The 14,225-nt window shown below is 44.6% G+C and overlaps 10 non-coding genes and 2 pseudogenes across 10 annotated transcripts; all 12 read right to left on the bottom strand.

Moving 5' to 3' along the window:
* Nucleotides 1-89: 89 nt before the first annotated feature.
* On the bottom strand, nt 90-208 carry LOC125734099 (5S ribosomal RNA). The gene has a single exon (XR_007393424.1). It is a non-coding gene; the product is annotated as a 5S ribosomal RNA (ribosomal RNA).
* Nucleotides 209-1,288: 1,080 nt separating this feature from the next.
* Nucleotides 1,289-1,407, bottom strand: LOC125735009 (5S ribosomal RNA). The gene has a single exon (XR_007394310.1). It is a non-coding gene; the product is annotated as a 5S ribosomal RNA (ribosomal RNA).
* A 1,073-nt stretch (nt 1,408-2,480) lies between these two features.
* On the bottom strand, nt 2,481-2,599 carry LOC125731797 (5S ribosomal RNA; annotated as a pseudogene).
* Nucleotides 2,600-3,676: 1,077 nt separating this feature from the next.
* On the bottom strand, nt 3,677-3,795 carry LOC125731848 (5S ribosomal RNA; annotated as a pseudogene).
* A 1,077-nt stretch (nt 3,796-4,872) lies between these two features.
* LOC125734500 (5S ribosomal RNA) lies at nt 4,873-4,991 on the bottom strand. The gene has a single exon (XR_007393809.1). It is a non-coding gene; the product is annotated as a 5S ribosomal RNA (ribosomal RNA).
* A 1,075-nt stretch (nt 4,992-6,066) lies between these two features.
* LOC125734518 (5S ribosomal RNA) lies at nt 6,067-6,185 on the bottom strand. The gene has a single exon (XR_007393827.1). It is a non-coding gene; the product is annotated as a 5S ribosomal RNA (ribosomal RNA).
* A 1,076-nt stretch (nt 6,186-7,261) lies between these two features.
* Nucleotides 7,262-7,380, bottom strand: LOC125733069 (5S ribosomal RNA). Its single transcript, XR_007392427.1, has one exon. It is a non-coding gene; the product is annotated as a 5S ribosomal RNA (ribosomal RNA).
* A 1,077-nt stretch (nt 7,381-8,457) lies between these two features.
* Nucleotides 8,458-8,576, bottom strand: LOC125734517 (5S ribosomal RNA). The gene has a single exon (XR_007393826.1). It is a non-coding gene; the product is annotated as a 5S ribosomal RNA (ribosomal RNA).
* Nucleotides 8,577-9,652: 1,076 nt separating this feature from the next.
* Nucleotides 9,653-9,771, bottom strand: LOC125733068 (5S ribosomal RNA). Its single transcript, XR_007392426.1, has one exon. It is a non-coding gene; the product is annotated as a 5S ribosomal RNA (ribosomal RNA).
* Nucleotides 9,772-10,850: 1,079 nt separating this feature from the next.
* Nucleotides 10,851-10,969, bottom strand: LOC125731078 (5S ribosomal RNA). Its single transcript, XR_007391365.1, has one exon. It is a non-coding gene; the product is annotated as a 5S ribosomal RNA (ribosomal RNA).
* Nucleotides 10,970-12,046: 1,077 nt separating this feature from the next.
* On the bottom strand, nt 12,047-12,165 carry LOC125732008 (5S ribosomal RNA). The gene has a single exon (XR_007391679.1). It is a non-coding gene; the product is annotated as a 5S ribosomal RNA (ribosomal RNA).
* Nucleotides 12,166-13,240: 1,075 nt separating this feature from the next.
* LOC125735074 (5S ribosomal RNA) lies at nt 13,241-13,359 on the bottom strand. Its single transcript, XR_007394373.1, has one exon. It is a non-coding gene; the product is annotated as a 5S ribosomal RNA (ribosomal RNA).
* Between the last annotated feature and the right edge of the window lie 866 nt (nt 13,360-14,225).

Raw genomic sequence — 14,225 nt, 5'->3', positions numbered from 1 at the left:
TATATATAAAATAGTAAAATGGAAGGGGAGTGATAGATTTAAATTAATCGTGAAGTGGAGCGCCCCCTGTATAAAGTAAAAGTGAGAAAAGCTTACAGCACCTGGTATTCCCAGGTGGTCTCCCATCCAAGTACTAACCAGACCCTACCCTGCTTAGCTTCCAAGATCAGACGAGATCGGGCGTGTTCAGGGTGGTATGGCCATAAGCGAGAGACGCTACCAAAAACAGCCCTTTTGCATTACACGCCTCTATACATGCCAGTTGGTCCCATTGGATCCTACTCCTGTTTTTTTTTTTTTTTATCTGACTCACACTGCAGCACCACCATCCAATCGGCAGCGCCGGACCCACACCAAACATTCACCAAACTACTCAGCCGGCAGCCTACCACAATTATTCCATTCTTTCCGCATCCGCACACTTCCTTCTCTTTAACTCCTTTTCACTACCGCACAGGTTAATCGCCGCACGTCCTCCGCCGGCAAACATTACTCATTTGCCTACCGCATGCAGGCTTCTCTTAACGACCCTCTGTAATCAACTCCGCTAACAGCCACAAAATCTCCGCCGCACGAAGCCCACTGGTAGCTGTTGAATCACATGCTTCCCCAAAACGTTGCGCTGTCAGAACATTGGGAGCTACACACACCAACAAGTCCATACTGCAGGCTGCAGCCAGAACAATTTTCTACATCCAAACATCGACGGCCTCTTCTCTCTAAAAATTCACCAGACCGCTTCTACCACCAGCAAAGAAGTTTCCATCCCTAATTCCTCTGTGATTCCCACTAACCTAAACATTAAGCTGGCATTGAAGGGTGTGAATTACCCCGGCCAATCTGTTCTTTTAAATACAGCTTTTAGCAAGTTTTGAAAGGAGAAGAGCAGAACTTGCTATGCCAATAATATCGAGTCTTCTGTGGCGAAGTGGTTTTTGCATAGAAAACAAAGCGGTCAGTTGAAGAGGAATAATATCAGTACTTTGTTTAAAACTGTGTGTAAAAAGCTGTCTCTTTATCATTAACAATAAGTTGTAAAACGTGAATGGGGAGTGACAGTCTTCAAGTTTGTGAGAAGATCGCGCCCTGGTGGAATAAAGGCACGAACAGCTTACAGCACCTAGAATTACCAGGAAGTATTTAGAGTAAAATGGTTTCTAAAAGCTGGCTTTATGAAAGAGAGATAAAATATATATATATATATATAAAATAGTAAAATGGAAGGGGAGTGCTAGATTTAAATTAATCGTGAAGTGGAGCGCCCCCTGTATAAAGTGAAAGTGAGTAAAGCTTACAGAACCTGGTATTCCCAGGAGGTCTCCCATCCAAGTACTAACCAGACCCTACCCTGCTTGGCTTCCGAGATCAGACGAGATCGGGCGTGTTCAGGGTGGTATGGCCGTAAGCGAGAGATGCTACCAAAAACAGCCCTTTTGCATTACACGCGTCTATACATGCCAGTTAGTCCCATTGGATCCTACTCCTGGTTTTTTTTTTTTTTTTATCTGACTCACACTGCAGCAGCACCATCCAATCGGCAGCGCCGGACCCACACCAAACATTCACCAAACTACTCAGCTGGCAGCCTACCACAATTATTCCATTCTTTCCGCATCCGCACACTTCCTTCTCTTTAAGTCCTTTTCACTACCTCACAGGTTAATCGCCGCACGTCCCCCGCCGGCAAACATTACTCATTTGCCTACCGCATGCAGGCTTCTCTTAACGACCCTCTGTAATCAACTCCGCTAACAGCCACAAAATCTCCGCCGCACGAAGCCCACTGGTAGCTGCTGAATCACATGCTTCCGCAAAACGTCGCGCTGTCAGAACACTGGGAGCTACACACACCAACAAGTCCATACTGCAGGCTGCAGCCAGAACAATTTTCTACATTCAAACATCGACAGCCTCTTCTCTCTAAAAATTCACCAGACCGCTTCTACCACCAGCAAAGAAGTTTCCATCCCTAATTCCTCTGTGATTCCCACTAACCTAAACATTAAGCTGGCATTGAAGGGTGTGAATTACCCCGGCCAATCTGTTCTTTTAAATACAGCTTTTAGCAAGTTTTGAAAGGAGAAGAGCAGAACTTGCTATGCCAATAATATCGAGTCTTCTGTGGCGAAGTGGTTTTTGCATAGAAAACAAAGCGGTCAGTTGAAGAGGAATAATATCAGTACTTTGTTTAAAACTGTGTGTAAAAAGCTGTCTCTTTATCATTAACAATAAGTTGTAAAACGTTAATGGGGAGTGACAGTCTTCAAGTTTGTGAGAAGATCGCGCCCTGGTGGAATAAAGGCACGAACAGCTTACAGCACCTAGAATTACCAGGCAGTATTTAGAGTAAAACGTGTGTAAAAGCTGCCTTTATGAATGAGAGAAAAAAGAAATATATAAAATAGTAAAACGGAAGGGGAGTGATAGATTTAAATTAATCGTGAGGTGGAGTGCCCCCTGTATAAAGTAAAAGTGAGAAAAGCTTTCAGCACGTGGTATTCCCAGGCAGCCTCCCATCCAAGTACTAACCAGACCCTACCCCGCTTAGCTTCCGAGATCAGACGAGATCAGGCGTGTTCAGGGTGGTATGGCCATAAGCGAGAGATGCTACCAAAAACAGCCCTTTAGCATTACACGCCTCTATACATGCCAGTTAGTCCCATTGGATCCTACTCCTGTTTTTTTTTTTTTTTATCTGACTCACACTGCAGCACCACCATCCAATCGGCAGTGCCGCACCCACACCAAACATTCACCAAACTACTCAGCCGGCAGCCTACCACAATTATTCCATTCTTTCCGCATCCGCACACTTCCTTCTCTTTAAGTCCTTTTCACTACCGCACAGGTTAATCGCCGCACGTCCCCCGCCGGCAAACATTACTCATTTGCCTAGCGCATGCAGGCTTCTCTAAACGACCCTCTGTTATCAACTCTGCTAACAGCCACAAAATCTCCGCCGCACGAAGCCCACTGGTAGCTGCTGAATCACATGCTTCCCCAAAACGTCGCGCTGTCAGAACACTGGGAGCTACACACACCAACAAGTCCATACTGCAGGCTGCAGCCAGAACAATTTTCTACATTCAAACATCGACGGCCTCTTCTCTCTAAAAATTCACCAGACCGCTTCTACCACCAACAAAGAAGTTTCCATCCCTAATTCCTCTGTGATTCCCACTAACCTAAACATTAAGCTGGCATTGAAGTGTGTGAATTACCATGGCCAACCTGCTCTTTTAAATACAGCTTTTAGCAAGTTTTGAAAGGAGGAGAAGAGCAGACCTTGCTATGCCAATAATATCGAGTCTTTTGTGGTGAAGTGGTTTTTGCATAGAAAACAAAGCGGTGAGTTGAAGAGGAATTATATCAGTACTTTGTTTAAAACTGTGTGTAAAAAGCTGTCTCTTTATCATTAACAATAAGTTGTAAAACGTGAATGGGGAGTGACAGTCTTCAAGTTTGTGAGAAGATCGCGCCCTGGTGGAATAAAGGCACGAACAGCTTACAGCACCTAGAATTACCAGGCAGTATTTAGAGTTAAACGGTGTGTAAAAGCTGCCTTTATGAATGAGAGAAAAAAAATATATATATAAAATAGTAAAACGTAAGGGGAGTGATAGATTTAAAATAATCGTGAAGTGGAGTGCCCCCTGTATAAAGTAAAAGTGAGAAAAGCTTACAGCACCTGTTATTTCCAAGTGGTCTCCCATCCAAGTACTAACCAGACCCTACCCTGATTGGCTTCCGAGATCGGATGAGATCAGGCGTGTTCAGGCTGGCATGGCCATAAGCGAGAGACGTTACCAAAAACAGCCCTTTTGCATTACACGCCTCTTTACATGCCAGTTGGTCCCATTGGATCCTACTAATGTTTTTTTTTTTTTTTTTATCTGACTCACACTGCAGCCCCACCATCCAATCGGCAGCGCCGGACCCACACCAAACATTCACCAAACTACTCAGCCGGCAGCCTACCACAATTATTCCATTCTTTCCGCATCCGCACACTTCCTTCTCTTTAACTCCTTTTCACTACCGCACAGGTTAATCGCCGCACGTCCCCCGCCGGCAAACATTACTCCTTTGCCTACTGCATGCAGGCTTCTCTTAACGACCCTCTGTTATCAACTCCGCTAACAGCCACAAAATCTCCGCCGCACGAAGCCCACTGGTAGCTGCTGAATCACATGCTTCCCCAAAACGTCGCGCTGTCAGAACACTGGGAGCTACACACACCAACAAGTCCATACTGCAGGCTGCAGCCAGAACAATTTTCTACATTCAAACATCGACGGCCTCTTCTCTCTAAAAATTCACCAGACCGCTTCTACCACCAGCAAAGAAGTTTCCATCCCTAATTCCTCTGTGATTCCCACTAACCTAAACATTAAGTTGGCATTGAAGGGTGTGAATTACCCCGGCCAATCTGTTCTTTTAAATACAGCTTTTAGCAAGTTTTGAAAGGAGAAGAGCAGAGCTTGCTATGCCAATAATATCGAGTCTTCTGTGGCGAAGTGGTTTTTGCATAGAAAACAAAGCGGTCAGTTGAAGAGGAATAATATCAGTACTTTGTTTAAAACTGTGTGTAAAAAGCTGTCTCTTTATCATTAACAATAAGTTGTAAAACGTGAATGGGGAGTGACAGTCTTCAAGTTTGTGAGAAGATCGCGCCCTGGTGGAATAAAGGCACGAACAGCTTACAGCACCTAGAATTACCAGGAAGTATTTAGAGTAAAACGGTGTGTAAAAGCTGCCTTTATGAATGAGAGAAAAATATATATATATATAAAATAGTAAAATGGAAGGGGAGTGATAGATTTAAATTAATCGTGAAGTGGAGCGCCCCCTGTATAAAGTAAAAGTGAGAAAAGCTTACAGCACCTGGTATTCCCAGGAGGTCTCCCATCCAAGTACTAACCAGACCCTACCCTGCTTGGCTTCCAAGATCGGATGAGATCAGGTGTGTTCAGGGTGGTATGGCCATAAGCGAGAGACGCGACCAAAAACAGCCCTTTTGCATTACACGCGTCTATACATGCCAGTTAGTCCCATTGGACCCTACTCCTGGTTTTTTTTTTTTTTATCTGACTCACACTGCAGCACCACCATCCAATCGGCAGCGCCGGACCCACACCAAACATTCACCAAACTACTCAGCCGGCAGCCTACCACAATTATTCCATTCTTTCCGCATCCGCACACTTCCTCCTTTTTAACTCCTTTTCACTACCGCACAGGTTAATCGCCGCACGTCCCCCGCCGGCAAACATTACTCCTTTGCCTACTGCATGCAGGCTTCTCTTAACGACCCTCTGTTATCAACTCCGCTAACAGCCACAAAATCTCCGCCGCACGAAGCCCACTGGTAGCTGCTGAATCACATGCTTCCCCAAAACGTCGCGCTGTCAGAACACTGGGAGCTACACACACCAACAAGTCCATACTGCAGGCTGCAGCCAGAACAATTTTCTACATTCAAACATCGACGGCCTCTTCTCTCTAAAAATTCACCAGACCGCTTCTACCACCAGCAAAGAAGTTTCCATCCCTAATTCCTCTGTGATTCCCACTAACCTAAACATTAAGCTGGCATTGAAGGGTGTGAATGACCCCGGCCAATCTGTTCTTTTAAATACAGCTTTTAGCAAGTTTTGAAAGGAGAAGAGCAGAACTTGCTATGCCAATAATATCGAGTCTTCTGTGGCGAAGTGGTTTTTGCATAGAAAACAAAGCGGTCAGTTGAAGAGGAATAATATCAGTACTTTGTTTAAAACTGTGTGTAAAAAGCTGTCTCTTTATCATTAACAATAAGTTGTAAAACGTGAATGGGGAGTGACAGTCTTCAAGTTTGTGAGAAGATCGCGCCCTGGTGGAATAAAGGCACGGACAGCTTACAGCACCTAGAATTACCAGGAAGTATTTAGAGTAAAACGGTGTGTAAAAGCTGCCTTTATGAATGAGAGAAAAATATATATATATATAAAATAGTAAAATGGAAGGGGAGTGATAGATTTAAATAAATCGTGAAGTGGAGCGCCCCCTGTATAAAGTAAAAGTGAGAAAAGCTTACAGCACCTGGTATTCCCAGGAGGTCTCCCATCCAAGTACTGACCAGACCCTACCCTGCTTGGCTTCCGAGATCGAATGAGATCGGGCGTGTTCAGGGTGGTATGGCCGTAAGTGAGAGACGTGACCAAAAACAGCCCTTTTGCATTACACGCGTCTATACATGCCAGTTAGTCCCATTGGATCCTACTCCTGGTTTTTTTTTTTTTTATCTGACTCACACTGCAGCACCACCATCCAATCGGCAGCGCCGGACCCACACCAAACATTCACCAAACTACTCAGCCGGCAGCCTACCACAATTATTCCATTCTTTCCGCATCCGCACACTTCCTTCTTTTTAACTCCTTTTCACTACCGCACAGGTTAATCGCCGCACGTCCCCCGCCGGCAAACATTACTCCTTTGCCTACTGCATGCAGGCTTCTCTTAACGACCCTCTGTTATCAACTCCGCTAACAGCCACAAAATCTCCGCCGCACGAAGCCCACTGGTAGCTGCTGAATCACATGCTTCCCCAAAACGTCGCGCTGTCAGAACACTGGGAGCTACACACACCAACAAGTCCATACTGCAGGCTGCAGCCAGAACAATTTTCTACATTCAAACATCGACGGCCTCTTCTCTCTAAAAATTCACCAGACCGCTTCTACCACCAGCAAAGAAGTTTCCATCCCTAATTCCTCTGTGACTCCCACTAACCTAAACATTAAGCTGGCATTGAAGGGTGTGAATTACCCCGGCCAATCTGTTCTTTTAAATACAGCTTTTAGCAAGTTTTGAAAGGAGAAGAGCAGAACTTGCTATGCCAATAATATCGAGTCTTCTGTGGCGAAGTGGTTTTTGCATAGAAAACAAAGCGGTCAGTTGAAGAGGAATAATATCAGTACTTTGTTTAAAACTGTGTGTAAAAAGCTGTCTCTTTATCATTAACAATAAGTTGTAAAACGTGAATGGGGAGTGACAGTCTTCAAGTTTGTGAGAAGATCGCGCCCTGGTGGTATAAAGGCACGAACAGCTTACAGCACCTAGAATTACCAGGAAGTATTTAGAGTAAAACGGTTTCTAAAAGCTGCCTTTATGAATGAGAGAAAAAAAAAAAATATATATAATATAGTAAAATGGAAGGGGAGTGATAGATTTAAATTAATCGTGAAGTGGAGCGCCCCCTGTATAAAGTAAAAGTGAGAAAAGCTTACAGCACCTGGTATTCCCAGGTGGTCTCCCATCCAAGTACTAACCTGACCCTACGCTGCTTAGCTTCCGAGATCAGACGAGATCGGGTGTGTTCAGGGTGGTATGGCCGTAAGCGAGACATGCTACCAAAAACAGCCCTTTTGCATTACACGCCTCTATACATGCCAGTTGGTCCCATTGGATCCTACTAATGTTCTTTTTTTTTTTTTTATCTGACTCACACTGCAGCCCCACTATCCAATCGGCAGCGCCGGACCCACACCAAACATTCACCAAAGTACTCAGCCGGCAGCCTACCACAATTATTCCATTCTTTCCGCATCCGCACACTTCCTTCTTTTTAACTCCTTTTCACTACCGCACAGGTTAATCGCCGCACGTCCCCCGCCGGCAAACATTACTCCTTTGCCTACTGCATGCAGGCTTCTCTTAACGACCCTCTGTTATCAACTCCGCTAACAGCCACAAAATCTCCGCCGCACGAAGCCCACTGGTAGCTGCTGAATCACATGCTTCCCCAAAACGTCGCGCTGTCAGAACATTGGGAGCTACACACACCAACAAGTCCATAATGCAGGCTGCAGCCAGAACAATTTTCTACATTCAAACATCGACGGCCTCTTCTCTCTAAAAATTCACCAGACCGCTTCTACCACCAGCAAAGAAGTTTCCATCCCTAATTCCTCTGTGATTCCCACTAACCTAAACATTAAGCTGGCATTGAAGGGTGTGAATTACCCCGGCCAATCTGTTCTTTTAAATACAGCTTTTAGCAAGTTTTGAAAGGAGAAGAGCAGAACTTGCTATGCCAATAATATCGAGTCTTCTGTGGCGAAGTGGTTTTTGCATAGAAAACAAAGCGGTCAGTTGAAGAGGAATAATATCAGTACTTTGTTTAAAACTGTGTGTAAAAAGCTGTCTCTTTATCATTAACAATAAGTTGTAAAACGTGAATGGGGAGTGACAGTCTTCAAGTTTGTGAGAAGATCGCGCCCTGGTGGAATAAAGGCATGAACAGCTTACAGCACCTAGAATTACCAGGAAGTATTTAGAGTAAAACGGTGTGTAAAAGCTGCCTTTATGAATGAGAGAAATATATATATATATATAAAATAGTAAAATGGAAGGGGAGTGATAGATTTAAATAAATCGTGAAGTGGAGCGCCCCCTGTATAAAGTAAAAGTGAGAAAAGCTTACAGCACCTGGTATTCCCAGGAGGTCTCCCATCCAAGTACTGACCAGACCCTACCCTGCTTGGCTTCCGAGATCGAATGAGATCGGGCGTGTTCAGGGTGGTATGGCCGTAAGTGAGAGACGTGACCAAAAACAGCCCTTTTGCATTACACGCGTCTATACATGCCAGTTAGTCCCATTGGATCCTACTCCTGGTTTTTTTTTTTTTTATCTGACTCACACTGCAGCACCACCATCCAATCGGCAGCGCCGGACCCACACCAAACATTCACCAAACTACTCAGCCGGCAGCCTACCACAATTATTCCATTCTTTCCGCATCCGCACACTTCCTTCTTTTTAACTCCTTTTCACTACCGCACAGGTTAATCGCCGCACGTCCCCCGCCGGCAAACATTACTCCTTTGCCTACTGCATGCAGGCTTCTCTTAACGACCCTCTGTTATCAACTCCGCTAACAGCCACAAAATCTCCGCCGCACGAAGCCCACTGGTAGCTGCTGAATCACATGCTTCCCCAAAACGTCGCGCTGTCAGAACACTGGGAGCTACACACACCAACAAGTCCATACTGCAGGCTGCAGCCAGAACAATTTTCTACATTCAAACATCGACGGCCTCTTCTCTCTAAAAATTCACCAGACCGCTTCTACCACCAGCAAAGAAGTTTCCATCCCTAATTCCTCTGTGACTCCCACTAACCTAAACATTAAGCTGGCATTGAAGGGTGTGAATTACCCCGGCCAATCTGTTCTTTTAAATACAGCTTTTAGCAAGTTTTGAAAGGAGAAGAGCAGAACTTGCTATGCCAATAATATCGAGTCTTCTGTGGCGAAGTGGTTTTTGCATAGAAAACAAAGCGGTCAGTTGAAGAGGAATAATATCAGTACTTTGTTTAAAACTGTGTGTAAAAAGCTGTCTCTTTATCATTAACAATAAGTTGTAAAACGTGAATGGGGAGTGACAGTCTTCAAGTTTGTGAGAAGATCGCGCCCTGGTGGTATAAAGGCACGAACAGCTTACAGCACCTAGAATTACCAGGAAGTATTTAGAGTAAAACGGTTTCTAAAAGCTGCCTTTATGAATGAGAGAAAAAAAAAATATATATATAATATAGTAAAATGGAAGGGGAGTGATAGATTTAAATTAATCGTGAAGTGGAGCGCCCCCTGTATAAAGTAAAAGTGAGAAAAGCTTACAGCACCTGGTATTCCCAGGTGGTCTCCCATCCAAGTACTAACCTGACCCTACGCTGCTTAGCTTCCGAGATCAGACGAGATCGGGTGTGTTCAGGGTGGTATGGCCGTAAGCGAGACATGCTACCAAAAACAGCCCTTTTGCATTACACGCCTCTATACATGCCAGTTGGTCCCATTGGATCCTACTAATGTTCTTTTTTTTTTTTTTATCTGACTCACACTGCAGCCCCACCATCCAATCGGCAGCGCCGGACCCACACCAAACATTCACCAAACTACTCAGCCGGCAGCCTACCACAATTATTCCATTCTTTCCGCATCCGCACACTTCCTTCTTTTTAACTCCTTTTCACTACCGCACAGGTTAATCGCCGCACGTTCCCCGCCGGCAAACATTACTCCTTTGCCTACTGCATGCAGGCTTCTCTTAACGACCCTCTGTTATCAAATCCGCTAACAGCCACAAAATCTCCGCCGCACGAAGCCCACTGGTAGCTGCTGAATCACATGCTTCCCCAAAACGTCGCGCTGTCAGAACACTGGGAGCTACACACACCAACAAGTCCATAATGCAGGCTGCAGCCAGAACAATTTTCTACATTCAAACATCGACGGCCTCTTCTCTCTAAAAATTCACCAGACCGCTTCTACCACCAGCAAAGAAGTTTCCATCCCTAATTCCTCTGTGACTCCCACTAACCTAAACATTAAGCTGGCATTGAAGGGTGTGAATTACCCCGTCCAATCTCTTCTTTTAAATACAGCTTTTAGCAAGTTTTGAAAGGAGAAGAGCAGAACTTGCTATGCCAATAATATCGAGTCTTCTGTGGCGAAGTGGTTTTTGCATAGAAAACAAAGCGGTCAGTTGAAGAGGAATAATATCAGTACTTTGTTTAAAACTGTGTGTAAAAAGCTGTCTCTTTATCGTTAACAATAAGTTGTAAAACGTGAATGGGGAGTGACAGTCTTCAAGTTTGTGAGAAGATCGCGCCCTGGTGGAATAAAGGCACGAACAGCTTACAGCACCTTGAATTACCAGGAAGTATTTAGAGTAAAACGGTTTCTAAAAGCTGCCTTTATGAATGAGAGAAAAAAAAATATATATATATAAAATAGTAAAATGGAAGGGGAGTGATAGATTTAAATTAATCGTGAAGTGGAGCGCCCCCTGTATAAAGTAAAAGTGAGAAAAAGTTACAGCACCTGGTATTCCTAGGTGGTCTCCCATCCAAGTACTAACCAGACCTTACCCTGCTTAGCTTCCGAGATCAGACGAGATCAGGCGTGTTCAGGGTGGTATGGCCGTAAGCGAGATATGCTACCAAAAACAGCCCTTTTGCATTACACGCCTCTATACATGCCAGTTGGTCCCATTGGATACTACTAATGTTCTTTTTTTTTTTTTTATCTGACTCACACTGCAGCCCCACCATCCAATCGGCAGCGCCGGACCCACACCAAACATTCACCAAACTACTCAGCCGGCAGCCTACCACAATTATTCCATTCTTTCCGCATCCGCACACTTCCTTCTTTTTAACTCCTTTTCACTACCGCACAGGTTAATCGCCGCACGTCCCCCGCCGGCAAACATTACTCCTTTGCCTACTGCATGCAGGCTTCTCTTAACGACTCTCTGTTATCAACTCCGCTAACAGCCACAAAATCTCCGCCGCACGAAGCCCACTGGTAGCTGCTGAATCACATGCTTCCCCAAAACGTCGCGCTGTCAGAACACTGGGAGCTACACACACCAACAAGTCCATACTGCAGGCTGCAGCCAGAACAATTTTCTACATTCAAACATCGACGGCCTCTTCTCTCTAAAAATTCACCAGACCGCTTCTACCACCAGCAAAGAAGTTTCCATCCCTAATTCCTCTGTGATTCCCACTAACCTAAACATTAAGCTGGCATTGAAGGGTGTGAATTACCCCGGCCAATCTGTTCTTTTAAATACAGCTTTTAGCAAGTTTTGAAAGGAGAAGAGCAGAACTTGCTATGCCAATAATATCGAGTCTTCTGTGGCGAAGTGGTTTTTGCATAGAAAACAAAGCGGTCAGTTGAAGAGGAATAATATCAGTACTTTGTTTAAAACTGTGTGTAAAAAGCTGTCTCTTTATCATTAACAATAAGTTGTAAAACGTGAATGGGGAGTGACAGTCTTCAAGTTTGTGAGAAGATCGCGCCCTGGTGGAATAAAGGCACGAACAGCTTACAGCACCTAGAATTACCAGGAAGTATTTGGAGTAAAACGGTGTGTAAAAGCTGCCTTTATGAATGAGAGAAAAATATATATATATATAAAATAGTAAAATGGAAGGGGAGTGATAGATTTAAATTAATCGTGAAGTGGAGCGTCCCCTGTATAAAGTAAAAGTGAGAAAAGCTTACAGCACCTGGTATTCCCAGGAGGTCTCCCATCGAAGTACTAACCAGACCCTACCCTGCTTGGCTTCCGAGATCGGATGAGATCGGGTGTGTTCAGGGTGGTATGGCCATAAGCGAGAAACGCGACCAAAAACAGCCCTTTTGCATTACACGCGTCTATACATGCCAGTTAGTCCCATTGGATCCTACTCCTGGTTTTTTTTTTTTTTATCTGACTCACACTGCAGCACCACCATCCAATCGGCAGCGCCGGACCCACACCAAACATTCACCAAACTACTCAGCCGGCAGCCTACCACAATTATTCCATTCTTTCCGCATCCGCACACTTCCTTCTTTTTAACTCCTTTTCACTACCGCACAGGTTAATCGCCGCACGTCCCCCGCCGGCAAACATTACTCCTTTGCCTACTGCATGCAGGCTTCTCTTAACGACCCTCTGTTATCAACTCCGCTAACAGCCACAAAATCTCCGCCGCACGAAGCCCACTGGTAGCTGCTGAATCACATGCTTCCCCAAAACGTCGCGCTGTCAGAACACTGGGAGCTACACACACCAACAAGTCCATACTGCAGGCTGCAGCCAGACCTATTTTCTACATTCAAACATCGACGGCCTCTTCTCTCTAAAAATTCACCAGACCGCTTCTACCACCAGCAAAGAAGTTTCCATCCCTAATTCCTCTGTGATTCCCACTAACCTAAACATTAAGCTGGCATTGAAGGGTGTGAATTACCCCGGCCAATCTGTTCTTTTAAATACAGCTTTTAGCAAGTTTTGAAAGGAGAAGAGCAGAACTTGCTATGCCAATAATATCGAGTCTTCTGTGGCGAAGTGCTTTTTGCATAGAAAACAAAGCGGTCAGTTGAAGAGGAATAATATCAGTACTTTGTTTAAAACTGTGTGTAAAAAGCTGTCTCTTTATCATTAACAATAAGTTGTAAAACGTGAATGGGGAGTGACAGTCTTCAAGTTTGTGAGAAGATCGCGCCCTGGTGGAATAAAGGCACGAACAGCTTACAGCACCTAGAATTACCAGGAAGTATTTAGAGTAAAACGGTGTGTAAAAGCTGCCTTTATGAATGAGAGAAAAATATATATATATATAAAATAGTAAAATGGAAGGGGAGTGATAGATTTAAATTAATCGTGAAGTGGAGCGCCCCCTGTATAAAGTAAAAGTGAGAAAAGCTTACAGCACCTGGTATTCCCAGGAGGTCTCCCATCCAAGTACTAACCAGACCCTACCCTGCTTGGCTTCCGAGATCGGATGAGATCGGGTGTGTTCAGGGTGGTATGGCCATAAGCGAGAGACGCAACCAAAAACAGCCCTTTTGCATTACACGCGTCTATACATGCCAGTTAGTCCCATTGGATCCTACTCCTGGTTTTTTTTTTTTTTATCTGACTCACACTGCAGCACCACCATCCAATCGGCAGCGCCGGACCCACACCAAACATTCACCAAACTACTCAGCCGGCAGCCTACCACAATTATTCCATTCTTTCCGCATCCGCACACTTCCTTCTTTTTAACTCCTTTTCACTACCGCACAGGTTAATCGCCGCACGTCCCCCGCCGGCAAACATTACTCCTTTGCCTACTGCATGCAGGCTTCTCTTAACGACCCTCTGTTATCAACTCTGCTAACAGCCACAAAATCTCCGCCGCACGAAGCCCACTGGTAGCTGCTGAATCACATGCTTCCCCAAAACGTCGCGCTGTCAGAACACTGGGAGCTACACACACCAACAAGTCCATAATGCAGGCTGCAGCCAGAACAATTTTCTACATTCAGACATCGACGGCCTCTTCTCTCTAAAAATTCACCAGACCGCTTCTACCACCAGCAAAGAAGTTTCCATCCCTAATTCCTCTGTGACTCCCACTAACCTAAACATTAAGCTGGCATTGAAGGGTGTGAATTACCCCGTCCAATCTCTTCTTTTAAATACAGCTTTTAGCAAGTTTTGAAAGGAGAAGAGCAGAACTTGCTATGCCAATAATATCGAGTCTTCTGTGGCGAAGTGGTTTTTGCATAGAAAACAAAGCGGTCAGTTGAAGAGGAATAATATCAGTACTTTGTTTAAAACTGTGTGTAAAAAGCTGTCTCTTTATCATTAACAATAAGTTGTAAAACGTGAATGGGGAGTGACAGTCTTCAAGTTTGTGA

This window comes from Brienomyrus brachyistius, chromosome 2 (assembly GCF_023856365.1).
Source record: "Brienomyrus brachyistius isolate T26 chromosome 2, BBRACH_0.4, whole genome shotgun sequence".
Taxonomy (NCBI): domain Eukaryota; kingdom Metazoa; phylum Chordata; class Actinopteri; order Osteoglossiformes; family Mormyridae; genus Brienomyrus; species Brienomyrus brachyistius.
The sequence above is the reverse complement of the archived record's forward strand: the minus strand, read 5'-3'. Positions and strand labels throughout refer to the sequence as shown.